This window comes from Canis lupus, chromosome 3 (genome assembly GCF_048164855.1).
Source record: "Canis lupus baileyi chromosome 3, mCanLup2.hap1, whole genome shotgun sequence".
In the NCBI taxonomy this organism is placed as follows: domain Eukaryota; kingdom Metazoa; phylum Chordata; class Mammalia; order Carnivora; family Canidae; genus Canis; species Canis lupus.
In genome coordinates, this window is record NC_132840.1 from 7,975,669 (window position 1) to 8,002,843 (window position 27,175).

Below are 27,175 nucleotides of genomic sequence, written 5' to 3' on the forward strand. Positions count from 1 at the left end.
CAGCATTTTTTCCCTTTCTCTTATAACATTTCTGTTACAACACAGGAACACAAGTCAACAGCCCTGGGGCTCAGTGATAGTTTTAGGAGCAAGCTTGTGACCTAGTTGAGCCAGAGTCCTTTGCCAGATAATGTTCAAAATAGATTTGGCAGGGATATTTTAATTTTGTGTTGCTAGGCTGGAAAAGTGAAGGTCTAGAACTGCTTAAAGTGCAGTTAGTTCTTTATCAGAGGGGAGGTCTGTTTTAGAAGAGGATGCAGCTGACACGATGGTGTTCTCATTTCTAATCCTGGGGTCCTTGGACCTGACTCACTTTCTGAAACTCTTCCTGGGATTCAGTGGACTCCACACTGTCAGTCCAATTTACCCCTTTTTGATTAAGCCAATCTGTCAGATTTCTGTTGTTTGCATTAAAGAAACCTAATACATGTATCCTTGTTTTCTAATGGGGGTTGGGGTGGCCAGAGAGGTAAATTAATTCCCTTAAGGTAGTATTTCCCATGCAAATTCAGGTTTTGAACCCAGGACTGGCTACAAAGGCATAGCTTTTTATTTTATTTATTTATTTTTTTTAAGATTTATCTATTTATTCATGAGAAACAGAGAGAGAGGCAGAGACACAGGCAGAGGGAGAAGCAGGCTCCATTCAGGGAGCCCGACGCGGGGCTGAAGGCGGCGCTAAACCGCTGAGCCACCGGGGCTTCCCAAAGGCATGGCTTTTTACCTCTAACTCTTGTCTCCAGAGCCCTGTTATGTTCAAGGAGCTGCATATAATGCAGCATTGTTTGGGGGAGGAGTAGATGAAAGGATACGGTGATAGGTTAGGTTGGAGACCAAGCAAAGACAAAATGGTAAAGGGCTTTGGAACACTTTCCCTGACTAGTAAATTAAATGACCTAAAATCACCCATAACCCTCATACCTTAATATATCAAGTTATTATTTATATTTGCCCATACTATGAGTAAGTCTTGTAGTTTTTTGAAAAGCACCATTTTTCATAAATATTTTTCATGTTACTATACAGTCCCAAGAGCTCCATAAGTCCCTTACTGTAGGGTCACATTTGGATTGGTTTTGGTATTGGTTTTTATAATAACATTGCTTTTATCTTTTGAAGATATAGATCTCAACTAAATTGATCACCCTCTTTTAAATTTTCATAGATTACTATTAATGTGCTTTATGTTACCACAGTTTGTATTTGTGATTATTTGGTTTTTCCCTCACACTAGGTTGTGAGTTACAGGAAAGCAGGGTCTATGTTTTGGTAACTTTTTTGTTCCCCTACTAATCACAATGCAGACACCTAGTAAGTATGTAATATAATCTTGCTAAGTGAGCAATGGAATGGAGATCTGTGGTTAGACAAAGGCTGGCTTATAAATGAAAAGGTGCTCAATCTTGAAATCAGAATTTTGCAAAAGAAGGCAATAAAATAATATTTCATACCCATTAGGCTGGCACAAATTTAGAAGTCTGGCAGGGGGAAAATGAGAACCTGTGTACACTGCTGACGAGAGGATAAATTGGTATAGTCATTTGGAAGAGTAATTTGGCAATATCCAGTAATAGTGAAGCTAGGCATACCTCATGGCCCAGCAATTCCACTTCTAGATATATATCCTAGATTAGAAATTCTCCTGTGTGAGCACAAAAACATGAGCAAGGATTGCCGCATTGTCTGAAATAGTAAAGACACGGACACAGCATAGATGTCTATCAGTAAGTGAAGGGGTTAATAAATTATTAATATATTGTGGCATATTCTTATAATTTAATGCAATATTAAGATGAAGGAACCAGAGCATCTTGCCAAAAATAAAAATAAAAACATTCTAGTTCTGCCTATACCACTCCTGTCCTCCACATGGCTAGATGTGGCTGCAGAAAAACAGCCACAGTGACTGGTCCCATTTTAAATTCCTGACTTCCAGCCTCAAGCATTTGTTTCCCTAGTCCAGTCATTGTCCCAGTCTACTAAGTTCCTAGCCTCCTGAACTATAATTCTACAGCTTCTCTCTTCTCAAGCTCCAGCATTTCACCCAGGCCTCACTCAGCTGGTGGCCTGGTTTCCTAGGTAACTGAGAAATGAAAGCAATCAGAAGATAACTACTATCACCTGTGTGCATCTTGTCTCTGTGTTCTTCCTTTCCTTCCTCTTCCTACGGGTGACACTTGGTTCTCTTATCTAAGGCCAACTTCTCTCCTCTTGTATTAGATCCTATCCTTAAACTAGGACATCGTTCTTAGAAGTGTCCTCAGCATCTTTTTTTCCCCCAGTCTACTGAATCTTTCCCAATGGTGTAGTTTTCTCATCTTAAATATATGTATTTGTAAATATATGTACTGCATCCCTCTCCACTTGCCACTCCCATTTCTTGTTTCACTTAAGAGGAATATTCCTAATCAGGTCTTTGTTTCTCTTCTGGCTGAAGGGCACTGGTCTTTTTCCAGTCATTTTATTTGACCTTTCAGCATTATTTGGTACAGTTCATCACTTCCTCACCCTTGACATTTTTTTCACTTGGCTTCTGGGTTATCACACTTTTCCTCGTACTTTATTGGTAGCTACTTCTTCCAGTTTTTTGTTTGTTTCTCCAGACATGAGAATTCTTCTAGGGCTCAATCTTTAGACTTCTCTTTTTCTATAGGCACTCTCATTGTGACTTTCATCCTGTCTCATGGCTTATATATCTACTTGCTGGCAACCTCAAAGTTTGTATCCTAGCCCAGGATTCCAGACTTACATAATTGACTGCTATGTGACATCTCTGCTGGATATCTAACATACTTTGAATTTAATGTGTCCAAAGATGAACTAATTCATAATCTGTCCCTCCCAGCCCTATCATAATCATGTTCTTTCCTCAGCCTTTCCTTTTGGGAAAAGATCCTACTTTTCCTGTTGCGCAGGTCCCAAACTGGGAAACCGTTCTTGATTCTTTTCTTTTGCACCCCACATCCAAGCTTCAGTAAGTCCCATCTGCTAACTATCAGGATGGATGCGGATGACCATTTTCTTGTTCCCTTTCCCACGCTAGCTCAAGTCATCATCATCAACCATCTCTGGCCCAAATATTTGCAACAGCCTCCTGATTGGTAGCTATCCTTCCATCCTTGCCTCCCTGTGGTTGCAGTTTAGCAGCTAGAATGATGCTATAATAATCTAAGATCGTGTCATTCGTCTGCTCAAAGTCCTCAAATAGGTTTCCATGTCACTGAATAAAAATGAAAGTAAAAGCTCTATGTAGTATTACTACCACCTACCACCTGGTATTATCTCTCTGACTCACCATGTCTTTCTTCTCACTGCTCTGGACCCACTGACCTCCCTTGCAGTAACACACAACAAGCTTCTATCTCAGAGTCTGTACTTTTGCTGTTCCCTTTTCTGGAGTCCATTTGCCCTACATGTCACATAATTTAGTCCATCATCTCCTGAAAATCTTTGCCCAAGATTTTTCTTAACAGCCCCTTTTTGACTACCCTGCCAAAATAGCATGCCTCTTCCTTGGCACACCCCATCCCCCTTCTCAGCTTCATTTTTTTCCATAATACTTCAAGCACCACCTAAATATTTTACTTGATTATTAAATGTCCTCCTCTAGAAGGTAAACTGAGAGTAGGGATTTGGAGGGGAGGAGGGAGGGTAAATTTCACTGAAGCATAACCTACAGAAAAGTGCACAAATAGTAAATGAACAGTTTGGTGATACAGGGCAGCAACATTTGTATCTTAGTGTTGTGTCCTCAGCACAGGAAATACTCAAATATGTAATAAATGGTTGCACTGGCTCTACCTGTATTACTAAGGCTAATGTTGAAAATAAGGGATACATAAAGTGTGATGTTATAACTTTAAAAATATTAAAACCCATTTTTAATAAACTCATATGAAGTAAAAGTAGGAAAGTATTAAAATACAGCTTCAGAGTGGTTTCCTCTGGAGCTACAGGGGAAAAGGGTAGGATGGAATAAAAGGAAGCTTAAACTGTCATTTTAAAAGCAAACATGGCAAAATATTAACATGTCAAAAGAGAATGTTGCATACATATTTGTCCTACATGTATCTCTGAATGTTTAAACTCTTTTACAGTTAAAATCTGTCTCCTTGCACTTATCGGGTCCCTCAACCCACAAAGCCACCTGTTTGGTTCCTCAGGGAAGGAGCCTGTTTGACCAGTACATCCAGCATGCCTGAAGGATTTAGGAGAAGGAAAATGGGCATTCATTTTCTCAAGGGTGAGAAGCTGATCTAAGCCTAAGAACAGGGATCCCTGGGTGGCGCAGTGGTTTAGCGCCTGCCTTTGGCCCAGGGCGCGATCCTGGAGACCCGGGATCGAATCCCACGTCAGGCTCCCGGTGCATGGAGCCTGCTTCTCCCTCTGCCTGTGTCTCTGCCTCTCTCTCTCTCTCTCTCTGTGACTATCATAAAATAAATAAAAATTAAAAAAAAAAAAAAATTTTAAGCCTAAGAACAAAGAAAAGGGTCTTGGCACTGTCAAGACCAAGCAAAGTCATTGCCAGTCCCTATAAATGTCTCCTTAGGGACCAATTAGAAAGGGGGAAGAGCAAGGGAGCAGAGCAGAAGGCTTCCTGTAGTAGAAATAGAACCCAAGTGATTATTTGCAGTAGTTGGTGGAAGAAGAAAACTGATTTTTCCTAATAAATTTCAGTAAAAACCTTGTAACTTTGGAAAGGCACTTTTTTAAAAAGATTGATTGATTGATTGATTTATGAGAGGGAGAAAGAGGCAGAGACATAGGCAGAGATAGAAGCACGTTCCACTCAGGGAGCCTGATGTGGGACTCGATCCTAGGATCCAGGATCACGCCCTGAGCCAAAGGCAGACACTCAACCGCTGAACCACCCAGGCGTTCCTGAAAAACACTTTTGGACAGTTTTATGGATAAAGGAACTGAGAAATTTGGACCTAAAATATACATGGTATTTTATTGTGCTATGAACAGATAAGTATTCATTGTAATAATTATTGGGGTTTTTGTTTTACTGTATGTATTAAGAAACGCAATTAGCAATTGTTCTTGATGGTTAGTTAATGCTTGTTTTCAGAAGAGTTATCACGGGTACTTTGACAGGAACTTTTCTATTGGCTTGGAGTTGCTGATAAAACCCCAAAAGTAAAATCTCATGTTTTCCTGCATTTTAAAGGGTACCACAAGGCCTGGATGCCCTGTCCCACAGGAGTCTCTAGAAGGTGTAAGATTTACAGAATCTCTTGCTCTTGGGCCTCCACTGACATGTTAGCATATAACAAAGTTCAGATCCAGAGAGGAGGGGCCTTGTCCTGAGATGAGGCCTCTGCCCTCTTCACAGGAACTAGGAGACTCCGGCACCAAGAGAATAATAACGAGATATTAGGGGCATCTGAAATCACTAGAGCTTGGTGTGTCCATTCCAGCAAACAGACCCCCTTCTTGGGAGAGCTTGCCATGTACCCCTGAAGAGTGTATAAAGGAACCAAACACAGGCAGGGGCCTGAAAAGATCACAAGACGAGATTTCAGTAGATCTGAAGAGGGCGACCATATAATTGATGGTTGAAACCCAAACCAAGGCCCTCGAGAATGAATGGAGAGCTAACCAAACCAGAAGCCGGGGAAGGCGGGGGGGGGGGGTGGAGGTGTGCTCGAAAACCGGGACAAACCTTTTCTCTGCCTGAGGCTCCCAGAAAAGGGAGTTGGAGTGGGAGGAGCCACACCTAGGGCTGCATCCCAGGGACTGCTAGGCCAGGACCCACCTGGAGAGGGCTTAAAGGCGAAAGCTGCACAGGGCCCCAGAGAAAGGAGAGCGCCCCACTGTGAATGGACGCCGGGCACTGGGGTGAAGCCGAAGGCCGCTGCCACACAGCCGCGCATCTCTCCCGGTTGGGGCGGGGGGGGGGGGGCTCCCGGCGTACCCGCGCGTCGGAGCGAGCAGGGCATGCGGCACCTGACGGTAACGTAGGAGTTTGGAGTTTTACAGCGGTCTAGAGTAAGTTTTATATCCGTAAGGAAGCGCAAACTTGCTTTCCCTGAGGTTCAGGGATCCCGATGGGGGGATACGAGAGCGTCGCGGGGTCAGAAGGCCTCTTAATGGTGACACCACGCCGGTTAGAAGGGTTTGCACCACCAAATTTCGAATTAATAACAGGAAGAGCTGGGCGTGCCCTCTAAAGCTGTGTCAAAGGAAGCCCACTTGCATCCCCCCACTTTACACGGCGCTGGGTGGGAAGCGCAGTCCGCTCGGGCGCGAACCTCGGGCCTCGGAGCGCCCGGGAGGCGTGGCGCGGCCGGAGACTACATTCCCCGAAGGCCTCCGCGGCGGCGCACTTCCGCCTCCGTAGCCGACGTCTTCCGGCGCTGACCCGGCGCTCGGCGCTCGGGGAGGGATTTTCTAGGTAAGTGGGGAAACTCTGGGTAACCGTATCTGATCTCTCTGAAAAAGTGTGGCTTTCCTTGAGGACGTGTGTTTGTACTCCCCTGAAACAAGGTCGTAAAACCGGGCAGCGTCTCCTCTTCCTCTCCTCCTTTCTACTCCCCCATTCTGGATAGGAACGGTCGTGCGCAGGCAGGCCAGAGGGAAGGTGATGAAGCCTCGAGTGAAGGCCACACTCCCAATAGTGGTGGTCTAGGTAATTGGGCCCACTCGCCCACGGAAAATAATCTGAGCTGGTTGAGATGTTGAGAAACGGCAGCCTTGCGGAGAGCTAACAAGAGTGTGGAGAAGCAGGACCCAGACTCTAGGGGAAGCAAGAGACGGAGTGCATACACCCATCACTTAGGCTGCTCTTGCCTGAAGAGACACCTGAGAATCCCAGCTTTAATGTTGGCGGACTTGAAGTATAAGGGGCGCAAGTGTAGGGACACCTGGGTGGCTCAATCGATTAAGCCTCCGACTCCGGTCATGTCCTTAGGGTTGTGCGATCAAGCCTCACATTAGGCTCTGTGCTGGGCATGGAGCCTGCTTAAGATTCTCTCTCTCATTCTCCCCCTGCCCCCTTCCTGCTCTCACTGCCTCTCTCACAACATAAGTATAAAAGTGCTGAAAACTTGGAGTCTGAATAATCACCCCACATTTGAGCAGAGAACCACAAATGAAGGTACCCTCAAGAAAATATTGAACTGGCATAGGCACTTCTCCCAAATTCAGGTTATCTTGGAGGTGTAAGGAGCCTTAACCTTCAGGATGGACCAGACTAGTGGTGTGCCCAGGCGTTGACCGAAGCAAATGAAAATACAATACCTTATAGAAATACTTTAAAGAAAGCTGTTGTCATCTCAAACATCCAAGTATTCACACACACACACACCTTTTCTTAGTAACTTCCAGCACATTCTCAAAGATAACCAAATATTCAGGGAAGTAAGACATCATGAAACACATGCAGAAATAGCAGAAAACAAATACACAAAAGTTCCGGATTTGTCAGAGAAAGAATATAAAATTGCAATCTTTTGTATTTTTAAAGAGAGAAAATAAGCTAAAAATATCTACAAAACCAAGAAAGCTTAAGAAATTGACATATCAGATTTGGCGAAGTGACCAAACAACATTTAAAAATAGGTAATTAAAAATAAAAAACTGTCTAACAGCAAATCACACAAAAGAATTAATCATCTCTAATATAGGTAAGAAGAAATTGTCCAGAAACTGGTGGGCAGAGACAGTGAGATGAAGAGACAAGAGACAGAAGAGGCAGAAATAAGGCTAAGTAAAACACATGAAACCATTGGGCAGGAAAGCCCAACATAAGTTTAATCAGATTCCCAGGGGAAATAAAGAAAAACTATAAGAAATATTTGAAGAGTTAATGGCTAGGAGTTTTCCAGAACTGATGAAAGGACGTACCAAGCTACAGATTGAAGAAGCCCGATGAAACTCAAAGAGGATAAATAAAAATAAGTCCACAACTATATACATCATGGTGAAATAATAGAATGTAGAAGGTAAATAAAAATCTCAAAAGCAATTAGACAAAAAGGTCAATTAACTTCAGAGAAGTAACACCTGACTTCCCAATAGCATTAATGAAAGCTAAATAAATGAGGAATAACATCTTCATTGTTTTTAAAATATGTGCCTATCTAGAACTCTGTATAGCAAAAATCTTTCAGGAATGGAGACACAAGTCCCTTTTATACTACTAAAACCAGGAATTTCATCATGAGCAGACCCTAAGGAAAGGAAATTCTAAACGTATTTCACACAAAAGGAAAATAATCCCAGATGGATGGTTGGAGACACAAGAATAAAGCCCAAGGAAAGTGGCCAAATGTGAATAAGCTAAATGATTAACTGTATAAAACAGTAGTGTTATTTATGTCTTTAACATACAGAATTAAATCCAAGACAGTGATGCTTCCATTGCTAGCTATAACAGAATAGCTTGTTGTAAACTATTTTTACTAGAAATAGCTAGAAGAGCTGTATAAAATACAAATATATTTACTTGAAAGCACTGGAGAGCTCCCAAAGCAGCCAGGAATTGAGGATCCAAGATACCAAAGAGAAAGGAAGCTCACTGCGATAAGCCCACCATACTTCATGCCTCCTCTCCCAGAGGGACAGTTGACAGTACTTAGTCACATCGTTGTAAAATGTTTGAAAAACAAAAGACTAGAAAGCATTCAAAGCAGCAAAAGAGAAAAAGGCATTTTACCTTTGCAGAGAAAATACTGGAAGAATGGTCCAAACAAAATGCCACAGGTATCTAACAAGCTAATGGAGAGAACAAAATAAAAAATATTAATTCAGACAGTGAGAACATGTCAAAGGCCTCCTGAACACTCAAATGCCCCAAATCCAGGAATCACAGTGGGTAATTTGACTCTTATGGGAGGAGTCGTGGTGTCAGTAGAGGGATGAAGTTTCTTCTTTGACCAGATGGTCAAAGGTTCTGGCTTGAACCAGAGGGTAATGGGCTGGATGCCAACCCTGGCCCAGAGAAATCCCAGGATATTACAGCCACAGACACCATGCCTCACCACCCCCAACCTAACCTAGAAGCAGTTCTACAGCTTCTGGAAAGGCATGGCTTTCACCTACCACACTCCTGCCCAGAAATGGTCCCTGTGTCTACCCAGAGGTTGCCAGGTCAGTGGCATTTCCTGGTTCATGGACCCAATTCAGAGGTGAGGGTGACTTCACTGACTCAAAGAGCCAGCAACCCAGCAGAACTGCGGTGGTGAATCTGCCAAGAAGTTTGTGGCATTGGGGCCCTTCCGTGGGACAAAAATAGCTTCCATGCTGGGGAGTTTTATGAACTACCTGCAGGCCCTGCAGGATTCTGCACACCTTCCTCCACCTGCACAGTCTCTGTCCTCTGCCACTGAGGCCCTTGAAGAGACCTGTAGGGCTCAGAAGGAGGTGGTGACCTCTGTACTGCTGAGTCAGCAATGAGAGACCCAGGAGCTTGTGTAGGGGATGCCGTGCAGGGAAAGATGAGGAGTAAAAAGCTGGAGCTGGATAGAAAGAGGTTTAGGGGGGTCAGAAGGAGAACAGAAAGGGATGGGGAGGGCAGCCTGAGTGGCTTAGTGGTTTAGCGCCACCTTCAGCCCAGGGTGTGATCCTGGAGACCTAGGATCGAGTCCCACGTTGGGCTCCCTGCATGGAGCCTGCTTCTCCCTCTGCCTGTGTCTCTGCCTCTCTCTCTCTCTGTCTCTCATGAATAAATGAATAAAATCTTTAAAAAAAGAAAGGGATGCGGAGAGGAGGACAAGGGACAGAGGGATGGGAGCCAGAAAAATACCCCCAGGGAACCCTTCCTGGGAGCTCTAGGTTGCTCAGTGAGGTGGGATCTTGCACAAGCTACAGGAATCCTTTCCTTCATGCCCACCCACCCCTACCTTTAGCCAGGCCAAATCAGCTGTCGGGAAGGGTATTCTGGGTCTTTTCCCCCTTTCAATTTATTTTCCAGTTTCACAACACAAACACTTTGACGGGTAGAGATTAAGGAATCACACCCCTGACATTGCCCAACCCACCTGGATGCCTCGACTTTATACTACATGTTACTTAAAGGAGAGATAATGGGTGGGAAGACTCTGTCCCCACACCAGGCATTTTACAGGCTCCTCTTTCTACTATGCGTCAAATACAAGTCAATGTTGTTACAGCTAGGGAAATATAATTTATTTTTTAAATACCACTGAATTCACAGGAGATTTGGTCATTGTGTAGTACAGTGGTTTTCAAATTTGAACATACATGAGAATATCTTAGAGCACTGGTTGAAACAGATTTCTGGGCCCCAGGCTGCTATTTTCTCATTCAGCAGGTTGGTTCCAAAGCATTAGCAGTTCTAAAAAGTTCCCAGATAATGCTGACGCTGCTGGTCCAAGGACTGCACTTTGAGTACTGCTAATCTGAATTATCAGAAATACAGCTGCTTTTAGGGATGTTCTGTTTGTTTTGTTTTTGTTTTATTTTTTTCCAAACTCTCTCCTCTAGCTTATTCAAGACTCTTAGCCATTTTTTTCTAGCCTTATCCCTTCCTCAAATATGTCCAAACAACATTTCATGGAGGATATAAACCAGAATAGTAACAAGAATAGCAAGAATGAAAATGAAACTCCAGATTCTTTTTTTTTTTTAAGATTTTATTTATTTATTCATGAGAGACACACAGAGAGAGGCAGAGACATAGGCAGAGAGAGAAGCAGGCTCCATGCAAGGAGCTTGATGCAGGACTGGATCCCAAGATTGTGGGATCGCGCCCTGAGCAAAAGGCAGATGCTCAACTGCTGAGCCACCTAGGTGCCCCAAAACCCCAGATTCTTTTTTTTTTTTTTTTTTAATTTTTATTTATTTATGATAGTCACAGAGAGAGAGAGAGAGAGAGGCAGAGACACAGGCAGAGGGAGAAGCAGACTCCATGCACCGGGAGCCTGACGTGGGATTCGATCCCGGGTCTCCAGGATCGCGCCCTGGGCCAAAGGCAGGCGCTAAACCACTGCGCCACCCAGGGATCCCCAAAACCCCAGATTCTTAAATACAGAGAACAAAAACTGGTGGTTGCCAGAGGGGAGGTGGTGGTAGGGATAGGCAAAATAGATGAAGAGGATTAAAAGGTACAAAGTTCCAGTTATAAAAATAAGTCAGGGAAATGATAAGTACAGCAAAAGGAATATAGTCTATAATATTGTCATAACGTCAAATGGTGACTACAGTAATCTCTGTGAGCACTGAATCAATATTGTGTACACCTGAAACTAATAAAACATTGTAACATTGTCAATTATTTTTCAATAAAAAAATGATACTCAAAGTGTATACATTATGTACAGCTAAAGTGTATCAGTTATACCTTAATAAAGGGATGCGGGGGTTTTTTTGCGTGTTTTTTTTTTTTTTTAATGAAAATAAAACCTTGTGCTCTTCATTTTTCTGCAGAATTTCTACAAGTATCTTGTTTGACCAGGTAAGCTGAAAAGAAATAGAAGTGTGTTGTTGGCAGAGAGGGGCAGTCCTGGGCTGGTCCTGAGAATGTGCTCCAGCCCCAGCGGCAGTGACAGTACAGTACAGGCGCCCTCCTGGTGGGTGCTAGGCCTGGCTTCCTTTTTTTTTTTTTTTTTTTTTTATGATAGTCACACACACACACACACACACACACACACACACACAGAGGCAGAGACATAGGCAGAGGGAGAAGCAAGCTCCATGCACCGGGAGCCCGACGTGGAATTCGATCCCGGGTCTCCAGGATCGCGCCCTGGGCCAAAGGCAGGCGCTAAACCGCTGCGCCACCCAAGGATCCCTAGGCCTGGTTTCCTGAGATGGCTCCTTTGCCCTAGGGTCTCACCCAAGTAAGAAAGGGGTGTATCTCTCACAACAAAGCAGCAGGCCTAAGTCTAGAGCCTTCCTAAGAAGTCCTGTGTGGCAGCAGGCTTGGGAAGCACCAGAAGGAGGGAGATGGTGAGGACCAGGTAGGGGGGCAGTGGGCTTTCCTAGGACTGGAGAAGAGAGCCTGAGAGCCCCACATGGCAGCTGCTTCACACAGGCCCAGGCTTGGCCGCAAGGAGTTAGTTGCATTTGTGGTCAAATGGCATTCTCTAAAAATCAGATTGAATCCCCAGATAATTTTATTAATTAAGAGTAAGAATTTTGGTATCCCTGGGTGGCTCAGTGGTTTAGCACCTGCCTTCAGCCCAGGGCATGATCCTGGAGTCCCAGGATCGAGTCCCACATCGGGCTCCCTGCGTGGAGCCTCCTCCCTCTGCCTGTGTCTCTGCCTCCCTCTTTCTCTCTCTCTGTCTCTCATGAATAAATAAATAAACCTTAAAAAAAAAAAGAGTATGAATTTTAATTCATGTCTAACATGCTATACTCCTGAGTGACTCAGTGGGTTAAGCCACCTACTCTTGATTTGAGCTCAAGTCATGTTCTCAGGGTCTGTGCCGGGGGTGCAGCCTACTTTAGATTCTCTCCCTCTCCCTTGCCCCTCTCCAGCTCTCTAAATAAACAAACAAAAGCAAAAAAAAAAAGGAAGAAAAAGAAGAAGAAGAAGGGGACCTGGGTGGTTCAATTGGTTAAAATGTCCAACTCTCCAACTCTTGATTTTGGCTTGGGTTAAGATTGCAGGGTCCTGAGCTTGAGCCCCAACATGGGGCTCTGTGCTCAATGCAGAGTCCGCTTGAGATTCTCTCCATCTACCCCTCACCTCACCACTAAAAAAATAAGTCTTAAAAAAAAAAGATAAAATGCTACCCTTTTCTGAATTTCTCAGGGAAATGGCAGTGCCCTCTTTTTACTTTTCTTCAAAGCAGATGTTCAGCTAAACCTTAAATTAGGGCTTACCAGTGTGTTACCCCTGCTGGCAGGTTGCAGTGACCCTGTTTGTATTTACTTAAGCTATCCTCTTCTCCCCTACAGGTGGTCAGTCGTTCAAGTATTTTTTTTTTTTTTCTGACTGATTTAAACCATTTTCCTTGTTGAGGATCTCATTTTCAGTAATATATTTCTTGGAAATAGATTTCGTCTTTGCAATTTTTTCAGTTTCGAGGTAATAGCATCATTTTGTCCTCCTCCATGCTGCACACTCAGATCTTAACTCAGGGCCCTCCACCTAGTATGTGCTTGGTAAAAATTTATGGACAGAGGTAATGGACAATTGTAAATCCACCTGATGCCCTCCTAGTCAATACTTTGCTCTCTTGAGTGACCTGGGACAAATTTCTTAATATTTTGTGTACCTCAATTTCCTCAACTGTAAAATGGGCACATTACTAGAACCTACCCCCTAGGGTTGTTGTTGACTAAATGAGTTAACATGTTGGACAGTGTGTGGCTCAAAGCACTGTAGATGTGTCTTGCCACTATTTTGTTGTAATTATCACATCATCATCATTAGAAGCAACTGTGTTGTAATGGGCACAGCGTTGGACCTGAGTTAGAAAATGTGACAGTAGCTGTACAGTCTTTGTGCACTTCACCTCCCCTCCCTGCCACTCATTTTGTCCTTAAAATGGGGACTGCCATAGTCCCACGTATAAGGAAGAGCTGATGCTGTGAGGATTTAGTGAGTTAACATCTGTAAAGCACTTTGCACCAGGCTCGACTCCTAGTTGGTGTTCTTTAAGATGTCTGGTCCTGGAGGCCCTGGGTGCTGTGGTGGGTTGAGCTTCTGACTCTTGGTTTTGGATCAGGTGATGATCCTCGGATGGTGAGACCCAGCCCCACATGGGGCTCTGAGCTTAGGGAGGAGTCTGCTAAAGTTTCTCTCTCCCTCTCCCACTGCCACTCCCCACTCTCATTAAAGTGAATAAATAAATCTTTTTTAAAAAAAAGCAGTCCTAGGGCAAACAGGCTGGGATTGTTGGAGCGCTGGCCTTCGGCAGGGGGAGCTCTCCCCAGGAGTGCCCTGGTAGGGGCGAAGGCCGCAGGCCCTGCTCACCTTCCGGCGTGGGTGCCGCATACATTCGGGCGGCCACGAGGGGGCGGTGCCAGACTGCAGAGGGTGCCAGGGTGAGGCAGCGCCTAGACAAGCCAGCCTCGGGTGCCAGCCATCCTCTCCTTTTCTTCCTTCTCCAGTGTTTGGAATTTCAGAGCGTGGAAGGAGGGACCGGCCCTTGAGGCCTCTAACCCTGGCTCCTGCAACGGGAGTACTTGACAAGAAGGGAGATTGGCGTCGATGTCAGCTATGGTAAGACCTGCTAATCTAAGGTGCCCCCGTTGTAATAATGTAACCTAAGGGTGCCCAGCAACTCTGAGAGCAAAGGGTGTTTTATTTTTTCACAACTTCTTCTTTTGAAAGATTCCAAGCCAATAGAAATGTTTTTGGGGCACCTGGGTGGCTCAGTGGTTGAGCTTCTGGCCTTGGGCTGGAGTTGTCGGGGTCCTGGGATCCATTCCTGCATCAGGCTCCCCGCAGGGAACCTGCTTCTCCCTTTACCTATGTCTCAGCTTTTCTCTGTGTCTCTTATGAATAAATAAATAAAATCTTTAAAATTGTGCAACAAACATCCTTGCAACTTTCATCTGTATTCTTGAATTGTCAATATGCTTTACCAAATTATTTATACACACCCATATATTTTATTCTTGGCTAAATTATGTGAGAGTTACTTGCAGACATTCTGATACTTTACCCCTAAATACTTAAGCCTGCATCTCCTAAGAACAAGGACAGCCACAATGCTATTATCACACCTAAGAAACTTCACATTGATATATTTAAATATATATGGTTCCATATTTAAACTTCCCTAATTGGTCCATTTATATTTTGTATAGCTGTAGTTTTGTTTTGTTTGTGATCCAGGATCCTGTCAGTGTTCATCTCATTTTTTCTTTCATGACATTTTTGAAGAGTCTAGAGAACTTGTAGAAGATTTCACAATCTGAATTTGTCCTTTTTATTCTTCAGGGTTAGATTCAGGTACATCACTTTTGTTAAAATACTACAGAGGCCTCGTTATCTATTTCCCATTACATCCTTATCAAGAAGCCCATCTTGTAGACTTGTACCATATTGGTAACACTAAGCTGGGTCACTGGGCTACATACGAATTTCCTATCCTTGCTTTTATCTCCCCACCAAAAGACAACCAGATCAACACACTATCAAAAGCAACAAACTAAATTCAGGATGTAAGGCAAATATCACAGTTTCTTTAACCATCTATGGAATGGAATGGGTGGGGAGGAGAAGGAAAGGCTGATTTATTTATTTATTTTATTTATTTATCTATCTTTAAAGATTTTATCTATTTATTTGACAGAGAGAGCACAAGGAAGGGGGAGTGACAGGCAGAGGGAGGGGGAGAAGCAGACACCCTACTGACTGAGCCCCCCAGGTTCCCCAAAAAGGCTGTTTTAGAATAAAAGATTTAAGAGTCATATATATGGCTACAAACATTGAATAGATCTTGTTTGAATCCTTTTTTAATTTACTTATTTGACAGTGGGAGACAGACAAGAGACAGAGAGAGAGAGCACAAGCAGGTGGAATGGCAGGCAGAGGGAGAGGGAGAAGCAGACTCCCTGCTGAGCAGGGAGTCCAACTCAGGACTTGATTCCGGGCCCTGAGGTCATGGCCTGAGTCAAAGGCAGATACCGAATCAACTGAGCCACCCAGGTACCCCAAAACACTTTTTTTTTTTAAATATTTTGTTTATTCATGAGAGAGAGAGAGAGAGAGGCAGAGACACAGGCAGAGGGAGAAGCAGGCTTCATGCAGGGAGCCTGACGTGGGACTCAATCCTGGGACTCCAGGATCAGGCCCTGGGCTGAAGGCAACGCTAAACCATTGAGCCACCCGGACTACCTGGCCCCAAAACACTTTAAATTGTAATATATTCACGCGATGGATTATACAGCAGCAAAAAATAGTGAAAAAAGATTTATCATGCTGGAAAAATCTCAGAAATAACGAGTGAAAAAAGTAAATTTAGAGTGATACAACTGATATACCAAAGATAACATTGCATATATATATCATATATATATGATATGATATATATATATTATATATGATACATATATATGATATACTGGATTTCCTTTCTTCTCTTTTATTGTGTTAAAATACATATACAACTTGCCATCTTAACACTTTTTAAGCATATAGTTCAGTGGTATTAAATATATCCATTGTTGTATAGCCATTACAACACCCCATCCCCCATCCATCCTCACCCATCCCCTAGCTTCATAACTCTTTCACCCCATCCCCCATCCATCCGCACCCATCCCCTAGCTTCATAACTCTTTCATCTTATAAATCTGAAACTCTATACCTATTAAGGAATAATTCCCTGTTTTCCCCTCTCCCCAGCCCCTGGCAACCACCATTATACTTTCTTTATGTTGACTACTCTAAATACTTCATACAAGTAGAATTATTCAGTATTTGTCTTTTTGTGACTGGCTTGTTTCACCTAGCATAATGCTTTCGGAATTCATCCACATTGTAGCATGTTACAGAATCTCCTTCATTTTTAAGGTCAAATAATATTCTATGGGATGTATATACCACATTTTGGAAATCCATTCATTGGTTGATGGATACTTGGCTTGCTTCCATGTTTTAACTATTGTAAATAATACTGCTATGAACACGGGGCTCTTCAAGACCCTGCTTTTCCCTTCTTTTAGGCATATACCCAGAAGTAGAATTGCTGGTCATATGCTAATTCTATTTTTTAATTTTTTGAGGAAACTCTATACTGTTTTTCAAAGAGGCTATATACCATTTTACGTTCTCACCAACAGTTTACAAGTGTTCCAAGTTCTCCATACCCTCACTAACACTTGTTGTTTTCTTTTCCTTTCTTTCCTTTTTTTTTTTTTTAGGATTTATTTATTCAAGGAAGAGAGCAGGAGGAGGGGCAGTGGGAATGGGAGAGAGAATCCTCAAGAGACTCCCCACTGAGTCTGGAGCCTGATTCAGGGCTCAATTCCAGGGTCCTGGGATCATGAACTGAACCAAAATCAAGAGCTCCCCACTTAACCAACTGAACCACCCAAGCTCCCCAACACCTATTGTTTTCTGTCTTTTAATAGTAGCTATCCAAATGGATATGAAGTGGGGCCTCTTTGTAGTTTTGATTTGAATTTCCATAATGGTTAGTGATGTTAAGCATCTTATCATGTGCTTCTTGGCTGTTCACGCATCTTCTTTGGAAAAATGTCTGTTCAGATTCTTTGCCCATTTTGAGGCTGTTTGTTTTTTTGTTGTTGAGTTTTAGGAGTTTTCTATATATTCTGGATATTCATCTCTTATCAGAATCACTTATTTATTTCCTAAGAAAACAGTGCTAGAGACTGTTTATGGATACATGCATATAGAGTAAAAACATAAAGCCACATATAGGAAAGACCAACACTATTCAGTGAAGGTTAGGATAGGGAAAGGCACATAGGAAGCTTCCGTCATAGCTGTTGAATTTTCTCTTTTTTTTGAAAGATTGTAATGATTTATTCATAAGAGACATGAAGAGAGAGGCAGAGACACAGACAGAGGGGACAGGCGTCCTGAGTTTTATTTCTTAGAGTCGATCATAAATGAGTGCTCATTATGTTATTATCTTTCTTGTGTTCTCCTGAGATTATTTAACATATTAAAAAAAATAAAGTGGGATCCCTGGGTGGCGCAGCGGTTTGGCGCCTGCCTTTGGCCCAGGGCGCGATCCTGGAGACCTGGGATCGAATCCCACGTCGGGCTCCCTGCATGGAGCCTGCTTCTCCCTCTGCCTATGTCTCTGACTCTCTCTCTCTCTGTGTGACTATCATAAATAAATAAAAATTAAAAAAAAAAAGTATATAACAGGTCCCTTGGCTGGCATGCAACACTTGATCTCAGGGTTGTGAGTTCAAGCCCTGTGTTGGGTGTAGAGATTGCTTTAGAAAATACATAAAATAGGGGATCCCTGGGTGGCTCAGCGGTTTGGCGCCTGTCTTTGGCCCAGGGCGCGATCCTGGAGTCCCGGGATCGAGTCCCACGTCAGGCTCTGGGCATGGAGCCTGCTTCTCCCTCCTCCTGTGTCTCTGCCTCTCTCTCTCTCTCTCTCTCTATGTCTATCATAAATAAATAAATTAATCTTAAAAAAAAAAGAAAATACATAAAATGTAGCTTCTTTTTTTTTTTTTAAATGTAGCTTCTTAAAGAAAAAAAAAGACTTTAAAAAGAGAGCAAAAAAAGAGCAACTACTAGATTCAAAAAGCTTAACATAGGGGACCTGGGTGGCTCAGTGGTTGAGCATCTGCCTTTGGCTCAGGTCATGATCCTGGAGTCCTGGGATCGAGTCCTGCATCAGGACTCCCCATGGGGAGCCTGCTTCTCCCTCTGCCTGTGTCTTTGCCTCTCTCTCTATCTCTGTGTCTCTCATGAATAAATAAATAAAATCTTAAAAAAAAAAAACAAAACTTAACCTACATTATCTACTTTAATCCCCCCCTCGTTTCTCACATCATCTGTCACCACTCTGTCCGTGCACACTGCAGTCGTACTGACCTCCTTACTGCCTTTTTAAAGAGCTTGGCATTGTCCTGCCACAAGACCTTTGCACTTGCTGTCCCTTCTACCTGGAATACTCTTCCCCATGAAAAGCATGGTTTCCTCCTCACCTCCTTCAGGTCTTTGCTCAAAGAACACCTTTCCAGCAAAGCCTTCCTTGACTAGCCCATCTCCCTTCCCTTACCCTGCTCTACTTTTTCCTCATAGCAATTGTCAGCTTCTGACAGATCATATAATTTACTGACTTACTATCTTTACTGTCCGTCTCCCCTTACTAGTATGTAAACTCTGTAAGAGCAGGGATTTTTCTCTGCTTTATTCACTGTTGTATTCCCAACACCTCAAACAGCTCAGCACATAGTATAGCACTTAATAAAGATGTGCTGAATCAGTGATTGAATGTATTTGTTACCTATTACTGCATTACAAATGACCCCCAAAATTTAGCAGCTTAAGCCACATTCTCTCACATGGTTTCTGAGGGTCATGCATCTAGGAGCTGCTTAGCTGGGTGGTTCAAGCTCAAATGCCCCATGAGACCGTAGTCAAGCTGTTGGCCAGAGCTGTAGCAGTAGCAAGGCCTGGCTGGGGCCGTAGAACGTACTTCCAAGCTCACAAACATGGTTGTTGGCAGACCTCATTCCTCTCTGGCCGTTGGCTGGGAGTTTCTGTTCCTAACCCTGTGGGCCTCTCCACAGGGCTGCCTCTTTCATGGCAGCTGGCTTCCCCCAAAGGGGTGAGAGAGGGAAAAGAAAGAAAAGAGGAAGGTAGAGAGAGTGAAAATAAGGCAGGGAAGAGAAAGAAAGAAAAAGACAAAAGAGGAAGAGAGGGGATGGAAGCACTTGAGACAAAAGACACAGTCTTTTATTACCTGATCACAAAAGTGACATACTATCCATGGCAGAGAAAATAATGGTCCCCAAAGACGTCCAAGTCCTAATCCCTAGAACCTGTGAATATGTTACCTGATGTGGGGAAGGGATTTAGCAGATTAAGTTAAGGATTTAGTTGAAGTGGGGGAGATTATCCTGCATTGGCCACATGGGCCCAATATAATCACAGGGTCCTTATCAGGGCAAGAGGGAGGCAGGACAGTTGGTGACAAAAAAAAAGGTGGCAGTGGGAACAGTGGTTGGAGTGATGTACTATGAGGATGGAAGGAGGGACCACGAGCCAGGGAACTCAGGCCTCCTTCACAGGCTGGAAAAGATAAGGAAATAGATTCCCCCTGGGAACTTCCAGAAGGAACACAGCCCTGCTGACAACTTGGTTTTAGCCCAGTAAGACCCATGGCGATGTCTGACCTCCAGAATTGCAAGGCAGTAGCTTTGTGCTGTTTTAAGCCACTAAGCTTGTGGTGATTTTTTCCAGCAAGAAGAGGAAATGATTATAGCACCACTCCCGCCATATTGTACTGGTTAGAAGTGAATCAGCCCACATTCACAGAGTGTGAACACCAGAATACACGATTGTTGGGGGGCACTTTAGAGGCTGCTTACTATAAGGAATGAATTCTTTTTTTTTTTTAAGATTTATTTATTTATTTATGATAGACATAGAAAGAGAGAGAGAGAGAGAGGCAGAGACACAGGAGGAGGGAGAAGCAGGCTCCATGCCAGGAGCCCAACGCGGGACTCGATCCCGGGATTACAGATAAGTAAACTGAGGCTCAGAAGAGTGAAGTAACTTGCCTGAGGTCGTATACCTAATGATGGTGGAGTGGGTTCATCTGATGCTCAGAATAAATTCCAAATCCTTTTGACAAATAGCTATGAGGGCCTATCCCATCTGGGCCCTGCCGGCCTCCCCAGTCTCCACAAACACAGTTCCTTGATTCCCACCAGAGGGGATTTTACACCTGCTGTTTCTTCTCCAAAATTGCTCTTCAGTGAGCTGGCTTTTTCTCACCTTCAGGTCTCAGTTCAAATACAAGTCTTTCCTGATAACAAAATAATTTTTCTCACCTCTTTTTACTTTATCTTTACTTCTTTTGTTTGTTTACTGTCTAACACCTGTTTGCATTATTCCCAGCCCTCATGAGGACAGGGATTTTGCCTGTTTTGTTCATTGCTGTTTCCCCAGCACTGGAAGGTAGTAGGTCCTCAGTAAGTCTTTGCTGAACGAATGAATGAGTGACTCCACAGGGAGGTGAAATAGATAATCTATTCAACTCACTTCTTGAGGAATCTTGAAATAACAGTTCTTACCTGGCGAGCTTATAAAGATTAAAAGATAGAAATAAAAGAAGTCACAAGGCCTAGAGCCACAGGATATATTTTTTTTTTAAATGAGAGTTTCAGTTCTCTGACCACCAACAGGCTGGACCTGGGGGTGTTCACGGGGCTCTGGGCTGAGAGTCCTTTGTCTCCAGAGAAGGCAGATCCTGGCAGGAGGGGTAAGCAATCCACCAGCACCACTATTTGGGTAATAACTAAGCCTTTTCTTCCCAGGCTGGTTCTGCTGGTCCCCACACCCATTCCCACAGGCTAAAATCTTCCCTACTTAGCCAGGAACTGGAGCTCTCTGAAGACTCTGCAGGTCAACTCTGGATTGAATGAGGCTTGTCAGAGAGAATTGATTAGGGAGGCTGGGTCCTTAAGATCTTGGACAAAGAACCTGTTTTCTCAATCTCTCTCCCTCTTTTTGGAGGGATAGGGGGACTTGAGTAAAGAGAGTTGAATTATCTCCGTTCACTCCCATAGTTGGTTTATGCAAGACTCCCCACCTCCTCTACTCTGTTTAATAAATATCTTTTAATTTGTATGTCCTCTCTCTGCCCCCTACTCACCCTCTCAAAAAAATTTTTTTTAAGATTTTATTTATTCATGAGAGACACGGAGAGGCAGAGACATAGGCAGAGGGAGAAGCAGGCTCCCTGCAGGGAGCCCTATGTGGGACTCGATCCCAGGATCCTAGGATTATGTCCTGAGCCAAAGGCAGACACTCAACCACCGAGCCATCCAGGTGCCCCTCAAAAAAAAAATTTTTAGTTATATCATTTGTGGATTCACCCAAGTTTCTTTGAATTTATCTAGTTCAGGAGTCAGTAAAGTTTTTTCTGTAAAGAGCTAGGTGTATATGTTCAAGGCTTTGTAAAACTCAGCTCTGCTGTGGTAGTGCAAGAGCAGTCACAGACCATAGATAAATGAACAAGCATGGCTGTCTTCTTTTTTTTTTTTTTTTTTAATTTATTTATGATAGGCACACAGTGAGAGAGAGAGAGGCAGAGACACAGGCAGAGGGAGAAGCAGGCTCCAAGCACCGGGAGCCCGATGTGGGATTCGATCCCGGGTCTCCAGGATCACGCCCTGGGCCAAAGGCAGGCGCCAAACCGCTGTGCCACCCAGGGATCCCCGCATGGCTGTCTTCTAATAAAACTTTGTGGATGCTGAAATTTGAATTTCATACAATTTTTATATGTCACAAAATATTTTTTAAAAAGATTTTATTCATGAAAGATGCAGAGAGAGAGGCAGAGACACAGGCAGAGGAAGAAGCAGGATCCCCGTGGAGCAGGGAGCCCAATGTGGGACTCAGTCCCAGGACCCCGGGATCACTACCTGAGCCAAAGGCAGATGCTCAACCACTGAGCCATCCAGGCATCCACAAAATATTCTTTTGATTTTTTTCCCCACCATTTAAAAACGTAATAATCATTCTTAGCTCTTGAGCCAAGCTGCACAAAAATAGATAAGTCAAAAAAAAAAAAAATAGATGACAAGTCAAATTTTGGCCAGAGGCCTCTGTGCATTGACCCCTGGTCTATATCATTGTTTTGAATGCTGCATAATTATCTCATAGTTTCCCAAATATTCCATACTTTATATATCTATTTCCTTCGAGGGGCATTTGTTTACCTCCTACTCCCAGCTACCATAAACAACAGCTGTAAGGAGCATTCTTGGTCACTTGGTCATATGGGAAGATCCCTGGGATATTTACCTGGAATTGCTGGGTTTCAGGGTATTAGGCTACACTCTGCAGTAGTGTATGAGAGACCCATTTCCTCCACATCCTACTGACATGTGGTGTTTTCCAATTTTCTTTTTTTTTTTAAAGATTTTTATTTATTTATTCATGAGAGACAGAGAGAGAGAGAGAGAGGCAGAGACACACGCAGAGGGAGAAGCAGGCTCCATGCAGGGAGGGAGCCTGATGTGGGACTCGATCCCCGGTCTCCAGGATCACACCCCAGGCTGCAGGCTGCGCTAAACCGCTGCGCCACCAGGGCTGCCCTGTTTTCCAATTTTCTAATGTTTGCCAGTCCGAATTGGTATGTCCTCCTTGTTTTGGCTTGGATTTCCCTACTAGCTAATGAATGTGAACATTCCTTTGTATACTAGCATCCATTCAAGTTATCTCTCTAAATTATCTATTCATGTTCTTTACCCATTTTACTATTAGATGTTTCTGACTTTTTCTTATTGGGAAGACTTCCTCTTCCTGGGCCTGTTTCCCCCTTTGCACCAGAGTTCCCTACAGGGCTCTTCTGATATGCAGTTTCCAGAACAGGCTCTTCATCCCTGTTTCTGAAATTTCATGTTTCAAATAATGAGAAATGGGCCTTGGGTTGGGTTTTTATGTGTATCATCTGATTTTAGAAATCGAATACTCAGGGCTATATCTGAGACTTCTGGGTTTAGGGAGGTTGATTACTAGCCCAGGGCCACCCACAGGGATCCTGGGGTTGAGCAGATGCTGAAGCTGAGCCCCATTAGGAAGAGCTTAGACCACAAATCAGAATAAGATAGCAAACAGCACTTCTGGGTCAAATTGGAAATGTTTCTAAATGATAGGAGGCAAGACACTGGAGAGAATGAAGGTTTCTTTTTCTAGCTGGTGCAAGTGAAACTAGTTCTAAACCTTTCTGAAGGGCAGGTTGACAATTATGTGCCAGAAGCCTTCAACACCTGCATACCATTTGACTCAGCAAACTTCCTAGGAATTTGTCCTGAAGCAATAACTGGTGAAAGGCAAGGAGAAAATTGTTTAGTGGTTGGGGGGAAAAATCACTCCTAAAAATATCCCACTTTAGGAGATGAAATACTACATATGCTATCATAAGAAAGATATTCTCTCTTTTTTTTTTTTTTTTAAGATTTTATTTATTTGACAGAGAGAGAGAGAGAGAGCAAGTGACCAAAAGCAGGTAGAGCTGCAGAGGGAGAGGGAGAAGCAGACTTGCTGATCAGGGAGCCTGATGCAGGGCTCAATCCCAAGACCCTGGGATCATGAACTGAGCTGAAAGGGGATACTCAACCAACTGAGCCACCCAGGCACCCCATTAAGAAAGATATTTTATAGGGGATGCCTGGGGGGCTCAGCAGTTGAGGTCTGCCTTTGGCTCAGGGTGTGATCCTGGAATCCCAGGATTGAGTTCCACATCAGGCTCCCTGCATGGAGCCCGCTTCTCCTTCTGTCTATGTCTTTGCCTCTCTCTGTGTGTGTGTCTCTCGTGAATAAATAAATAAAATCTTTATTAAAAAAAAGATATTCTAGGGATCCCTGGGTGGCGCAGCGGTTTGGCGCCTGCCTTTGGCCCAGGGCGCAATCCTGGAGACCCGGGATCGAATCCCACATCGGGCTCCCGGTGCATGGAGCCTGCTTCTCCCTCTGACTGTGTCTCTGCCTCTCTCTCTCTCTGTGACTATCATAAATAAATAAAAATTTAAAAAAAAAAAAAAGATATTCTATAGGATTTCTAATGCTACGGAAAAATTTTAATAATTCACTTAAGATGGGGGAAAAGATCCACATTATAAAATAGTGGATCCCGAATGATCTCCTTTTTGTAAGGAAAATACATATGTGAGTAAAAAATGCTGGGAAAATGCATTAATGTACTGGGGCCATGTACTGTTTTTAGTGATTTACAGCTTCACACTTAATTCTCACACAATTTGGGTAGGTGCTGTTGTTATTCCCATTAGTTAGTTTTCCAGGTGAAGAAACTGAGGTCAACAGAATGCCTAGGTGGCTCAGTTGGTGAAGTGTCCGCCTTCAGCTCAAGTCATGATCTCAGGGTCCTGAGATTGAGCCCCACATCGGGCTCTCCACTCAGCAGCGAGTCTGCTTCTCCCTCTCCCTCTGTGATCTTTCTCGCTTTCATGCTCTAATAAATAAGTCAATGAAATCTTAAAAAAAGAAAGAAAAAGAAAGAAAAGAAAAGAAGAAAAGAAAAGAAAAGGAATAGGTCAAGAGAGGTGAAATGAACTGCCCAGAGTTACACAGATGATAAGTGATGAACCCAGGATTTGAACCCAGGCAGCTGGCTCCAGAGCCACCACAAAATATCCCCAAGGTTACCAGCATATTTGCTCCTGGGGAGTGAGACCAAAATGATGCCTATTTATCTTTGTTTCCTGATTTTTCTACAATTAATTTTTTAAGAGGATTCTCTACCCTACCCTCCTTGTAGTGGTTGAGGCCTTTGGAAATAACGCCAGGAGATGTTGGGGTAAGGAGCATTGTGGGGAAGAGAATCGGGAATAGGATGGAGCTTTGTTTACCTCAGATCCTACCCTAGCCCGAAACCCTCTCTCTTTTCATTCATATCAAGGAAATCAGAGGTCAGATATCAGCTCTACAAAGTCAGACCCGTTCCTCACCCCTCCTGAGCCCTAGATATGTCATAGGGAACCCAGATTTCTGGAGAGGCCTGCCTGTTCCCCCTCCCTTCCCAGCACCCTGAGTGAGGCATAAGGAGGAGAGCTCTGCTCAGTAGTGCTGGGAAGGGAAGGAATGAGAGCAGGGAGGGTGAGGTCCGGGGAGGAGTCTGCTCCTATCATCTCCTCTCCCCTGGGGCTTGGAGGGATGACTACCTAGGCTCTGAACGTAACTGTGGGAAGGTCTGTGCTGCAGTGAGTGCTGCAGAGGGAGTTTAAAGACCTGCATTCTGCTCACACATCACCTGTCAACAAGTCACTCCCTTCTTGAGCTTTGGCTTTCTCCAAGGTTGAAGCTATTAATGCCTGGCTGTTTGTGACAGTGCAAGGAAAGGTGCTTTGTGAGAGGATAAACAAACACGGGCCGCCCATGTCAGGTCAGCACACCACAGTGCACCTCCTTTTTCACAGCCTTATCACGATCTAATCCCCTACCCACACAGTTCACCCATTTAAAACGTACATTTCAGTGGATTTTAGTATATTCACAGCGTTGTAGTACCATCCCCACAGTTTTAGAACATTCTATCACCCCAAAGGAGAGCCTATGCTGTCACCCCCAGGCTCCTCACCCCCTCAGCCCTAGGTAACAGCTCCTATGCTGTCACTACAGGCATTTCCTCTCTGTGTGATCATACAGTGTGCCCTTTGTCCTTCACTTAGCATGTTTTCAAGGCTCATCCATGTCATAGCACATATAAAACTTATTCCTTTTTACAGCTGAACAATATTCCATTGCATGAATAGACCATATTTTGTTTCTCTGCTCATTAGTTGATGGACAAGTGTGTTTTTCTCCTACTTTTTGGCTGTTGCTAGTGGTGCAGCTTTACACCTTGATGTACACAATTTCTATGGACATGTTTTCATTTCTTTGGAGATAGGAATGGAGTTGCTCAAATAGTAATTATATCACATTTTGGAGATAGGAGTGACATTGATAAAATAGTAATTATATGTCACACTTTGAGACAACACCTGTTTTATACAGTCCAGGAACTAAGAAGGGTTCTTATATTTTTAAATGGCTGGGGGGAAATCAAAAGGAGAACGATACTTTGTAACATATGAAAATTACATAGACATCAAATTTCAATGACCACTAATAAAGTTTCATTGGACACCGCATCATTTCTTTGTGTGTCATCTGTGGTGCTTTTGAGCTACAATGGTAGAATTGAGTAAAGTGACAGGCTTGCAAAGCCTAAAATATTTACCATCTGGTCTTTTATAGAAAATATTTGCCAACCCCTAAACTATGGATTTGTGTTGTTATTATTAATTATTTATTGTTTGGTGGAGACAGCTGGGGTATGTACTGCCTTGATGGGAGCGGGACTCAGGTCGGCAGCCCCGCTCTGCCAGGAAAGGAATGAGAGCTCACGGCCCCATTTTCTGGACTGAGAAACCGAGTCCTGCAGGAGGGCTCAGACTCATGCAAGATGAGGAGGCAGTGAGGGCACCTTGTTCCTCCCCGCCAGTTAAGAAGACCAGCTGTGAATAATTCATGGTTGGCGTTTGCAGAGCACTCCATCTTTTCAGAGTACTTTGATCGTCATTAATTAGTCAGAACCTGGCTCCAGCTGTCGCCTATTAAAACACAAACAGAAGTGGCTTTGATGGCTCCATCTCTATTCCAAGGCTTTGCACCACAGATTATTTCTCTCTGCCCATTACCCATCACCTCTTAGAGACCTAGAACCCATTGAATTGGCCCCAAAATCTGGCTTCTTAAAGGAAAAATGGCAGTGCCAGGGTTGGAGCCCAACCCTCATAGATGGTGTCTTCTGAGAAGTCACATCCTCTCTCTGCCCCTCAGTGTCTTCATCAGGAAGATACAAGTAAAGATGCCTATCTCTGGGGTTGTTGTGGGGATTAACCAAGTTTGTACTTATAAAAGTGTTCTGAAAGGATCTCTTATACACTGCCAGTAGAAAGGTAAAATGGCACAGCCACTTTGGAAAATATTCTGAGGGTTCCTCAAATGATTAAATGTAGAGTCACTGAATGACCCAGCAATTCCACTCCTAGGTGTGTATTTGGGAGAAATGAA

The 27,175-nt window shown here is 43.6% G+C and overlaps 1 long non-coding RNA gene across 2 annotated transcripts in view; it reads left to right on the top strand.

The window, feature by feature from the left end:
- The first annotated feature begins 5,926 nt into the window (after positions 1 to 5,926).
- The window catches only part of LOC140627843 (uncharacterized), a 52,088-nt gene continuing 30,839 nt past the window's right edge, over positions 5,927 to 27,175 (top strand). Inside the window, exons 1-3 of one of the 2 annotated variants that reach the window (XR_012026395.1) lie at positions 5,927 to 6,400; positions 11,395 to 11,422; positions 14,032 to 14,143. This is a non-coding gene — a long non-coding RNA (uncharacterized lncRNA). Of the gene's footprint in view, positions 6,401 to 11,394; positions 11,423 to 14,031; positions 14,144 to 27,175 lie in introns of those variants that run through there. The other variant, XR_012026394.1, reaches the window with a different exon arrangement.